At 46.1% G+C, this 4,047-nt stretch overlaps 1 long non-coding RNA gene across 1 annotated transcript; it reads left to right on the top strand.

The window, feature by feature from the left end:
• The first annotated feature begins 582 nt into the window (after positions 1-582).
• Positions 583-1,661, top strand: LOC136759610 (uncharacterized). The gene is made up of 3 exons (XR_010820068.1): positions 583-630; positions 1,001-1,076; positions 1,389-1,661. It is a non-coding gene; the product is annotated as an uncharacterized LOC136759610 (long non-coding RNA).
• The last annotated feature ends 2,386 nt before the right edge of the window (positions 1,662-4,047 follow it).

Raw genomic sequence — 4,047 nt, 5'->3', positions numbered from 1 at the left:
TGTGGATCCAAACCCGCACCACCCCCTCTTTGAATACTGCTGCTTAATGTGAATTATGCCTTCCAAACCTGAATAAATAACAACAGGAACAGTGATAATAAATACCCGGCAGCCCAAGGACCAAGCGGGTTCGTGGTGCGCTGAGCCTGGCCCGTGTTTACAATTGAATTTTGTTTACCCTTACGATTCAGATGCCATCCTTGTTTAATAACATCATTTTCCATCCCTGCCTGTACCCCTGTGTTTTCAAATTTTTTTTTGACAGGTAATGAACGTGCCACAAACAAATTCCTGGCCCTGAGACATTTAGATAGATTTCCAGCATAATTACTGCCGTGGCAAGTAATTCGGGCCCTTTGTTTATAGGTGCTTGCTCTGGACTTATTATCTGTGTGCCACAATAGTATTTGTTAATGCCCTGAAGTGCCGTTAAGAGACCAGCTGAGGTTAATTTGAGAATCATTAAGTCACATTATTTCCTCATTCACATCTCATTTTTGAGGCCTACCCTTTTTATATAATCAATGACACCCTTACAGCCGCTGTAATTTTATAACAAATGAACTGATATTCCTTTTGTTGCAGGTGATGGTGAGACGCGTCGGAGGTTAATTAGGAACCACTGCAGAGGTGAGAACTCCATGCTGTGTGCTGGTGTGGGTGTCTGAGTGTGACAGGGGAGGGGGGTGGGGGTGAGTGTTTGAGTGTGTTGGGGGGGTGTCGCAGTTCTTCATAGTGTCAGTGTGTCGGGGGGGTGTCTCAGTGTTTCAGTGTGTCGGAGTGTGTGTTTCAGTGTGTTGTGGTGGGGGGGGTGGAGGGGTCTGTTTGCCTGCATTTCTGTGCCTCTCTGTGTATATCTGTGTGTGTCTGTGTCTGGATGTGTAAGTGTCTGTGGGTCTCTGTATGTTTGCCTGTGTGTGTTTGTGTGCCGCAACCCCCTCTCCTGTCTTCTTTCTCCCCTCTCTGTTTTGACAACTGGGAACTGCGCCTCTACTGAAAGCCACTCACCACTGCCACAGCCCTGCATCAGGCCAACGATGAGCCCACGCTGCCAGGCTGAACTCCCCCAGATTACAGTAAGCTCCCCGCTGTGTGTCAGCATCCTGAGAGTACCAGATCAAGATATTTATTTGAGACAGTGGTACGAAAATGAATGTATACAGGGGTGTTTCAGAATTGGGGGGGTTATAAGTATTGGGGGGATGCTGTCACTATTGGGGGTGTGTGTGTGTGGGCGCGCGTGTGTGCACTTGTGTGTGTGTGTGTGTGTGTGGCCGTGTGGGGAGAGAGTCTGTAAATGTACACGAGAGAGAGAAAGAGGCTGAGAAGAAGGCAAGTTCAATTCCAGTTTGCTGTCGGATTTAAGATGGTATTTTGTTCAAACACAGAAGTTTGCTTGGCTCAGATGAGAAGACTGGGAGGGGTGCTGGGGGGCTCGGCTGAGCTGAGAGCAGCATGACGCTGAAGAAACCTTCACACGCTGACGGGTCTGAGACCGATTGATGAATGCATGTGGACATGAGAGACGGTGTAGCAGCACACAAATACAGAAAACCTCTTCAGTGTGAGAGACCCCGGCAGCACAAGGATTCAAGGCTGGTCCTAATTGTTTCTTTTTGTGTGTGTTTTTTTGTGTGCATGTTTTTTTTTTTTTTAGTGATTCATCCCAGTTATTTACATATCATTAGTTGTTCTTGTTTTCATTCCTCTTACAAGATAATTAAATAGTTTTTAATAGGAATTCACAGTGAGATCCACAACAGTTTAGGCCAGGCTGCCATTTAGAAAACCGTACTGTACTGTGCAGGCAGGGAGGGAGGGGAAGAAGGAGGTAGCAAACTCCTTTTAAGAATATGAGAAGGTAGAAATCTGCCTTGAGGATGCTACTTTTCTCTCAACTTCTAAATAACGTTGACCTGACTTCATTGGAGGCAATGAGATACACCTCGATTCCAGTTCTGGGTGCAGATGTCTTAGATCAGGAGTTTTTAAAGGGTAATTGATGAAGAGGGAACTGACTGGATGACGTCTACGGGATTAGTTATAATGTATTTAATTACAGTTTTTGTTATTTTTTCTCATCTTTTTTTTGCTCCCAAAGCTGTAGTGGGCCCTTTTTAAATAATCTTGTCCCATGACACTCGTCCCTACACAAAAGCGGCAAAGACAGACACTCGCATTCTCTGAAACATAATGCTTGCCTGCGTACCTACCTGCCTGCCTGTCTGTCTGTTTTCACACACTATGTCCAAGCAGCACAACCAGCAGGGTTGCGGCGTCCCAGGGAGGAGTGGTGCTGCTCTCACTGAGACCACTCCGGCTCTCACAGACACCTGCTGAGCTGAGGTCCGGCCTCTCTGCACCTTTATTTCAGTCTGTATTTGTTTTATTGTTTTTAAGGCCACAATCACTCTTTCTAGAGGAAAAATTAAAAAGGCGGGACAGCTCGAAATTAAACTTAAACAACAAACAGGATTGCATTGCAGGCAGCCAGACCTCGACAAGGACTTTGTTAGACCCAGGCTGTGTTTGTGTACTTCAATACAGCTATGGCCGCTCTTACTCAAAAGCAGACTAAATGAACACTGGATGCCTGCTGGCAGAAGCAGAGGCTGCTAAAGAGCTTCAGTGTCACGTCCTGTGCTGCTGTGTACAAACACCTCCTCCAGGGACTGTTGCCACCCAGCCACCTCGTACCACTGCTGCCCTCTGGGGGACAAACGTGACTTCACACACAGCCAGCCTTCATAGATCTATTTACTTGAAATGTATTGGCATTGGAAGCCATTCTTTTATTCCTTAGGTTGCCTCCAGTTTAGCCAACAACCAATCGTGTGCGTGTGAAATTATACCCTGCATATCTTTTCCTGTCTGATTTGTCAGGTAGGGTGCTTGGGTAGGAGGGGCAGTGTCAGGTCAGGGTGTTGGTGGGTGTGGCCCGAAGGGTTGTGCCCAAATCAGTTGAGGCTCAGAGAGAGGTCACCACTAACTCCAGCCCAGTACCTTCTTCATTTGGTCTCCAGATGTAGAGAGACTGAGGGAGAGAGATAAAGGAGAGAGAAGAGAGAGAGAGAGAGAGAGAGAGAGAGAGAGACAGAGGAAAAGGAGGCTGGTAGCCTCCAGGCAACAGGGTGGATTGTGGGATGAGAAGCACTAAGGAAGAATAATAAAGTAATAATCTAGTGTCCATTGTCCTAAAAGTAAAGGGACAAATAGAAAATTTGCAATAAGCAATACATTCTCTCTCTCTCTCTCGAAAACAGAAGACAGTCAAAGAGGGAGAGAGGAATTTGGCAAGTCACGTCTCTCCTTGTCTAGGTGGTATTTGATGAAGTTCAGTTAACTCAGCAGTGGAGTTTGGCTGCCAGGAATCATCGGTGCCAACAGGGGGTCAGAGAAATTAGAAATCAGAGTAACATTAAGGCCTGGTGGGCCTGCTCTCCCTTACCTCTCTCCCTCTCACCGAGAAATGTGTGTGTGTGTGTATTTCAGATGGAGAAACACTATATGATTTACAGATGATGATGATGATATTATTATAATTTGTTTTATTAGTATTATTATTGGTTAAGTATGAAACGGAAAATGGATATGGAATAGTTTGTATTTGAGCCTGGAGGAGTTTGCTTTGCTGAGGAGACACAAACAATGCATGTAGACATATATTCACACATGCTTACACTCTAAGCACTGAAACATAAATAAAAAGCCCACAGCCTGCACTGCACTGCACTATAAGGAGCAAGAGAGCCCTCAGCTGGCCAGCTTGGGCCATGACAGCCCAGGAGCAGGACCTGCCTTGCCTCAGACAGAGAGCAGTGCCTGGTCACATTACCTGAGGAGCTGGGGGAGTTTGTGTGAGCTGTGATGCAAGAGCCATGGGGCTGTGGGCATTACACCACACTCGAGGTGGCTCCTGTCACGGGAAGGGCAACATAATTTCCTACTTAAAGCTCACTAATTGCCCCCGCGATGTGTCTTATTAAATCAACATGCGTAGAATCCTGTAGGAAAAAAAATATCCATTAGTTAGATTTTACATATCTC

Source organism: Amia ocellicauda, chromosome 10 (assembly GCF_036373705.1).
Source record: "Amia ocellicauda isolate fAmiCal2 chromosome 10, fAmiCal2.hap1, whole genome shotgun sequence".
In the NCBI taxonomy this organism is placed as follows: domain Eukaryota; kingdom Metazoa; phylum Chordata; class Actinopteri; order Amiiformes; family Amiidae; genus Amia; species Amia ocellicauda.
Note: the sequence above shows the minus strand (reverse complement) of the source record. Positions and strands in the feature narration are given on the sequence as shown.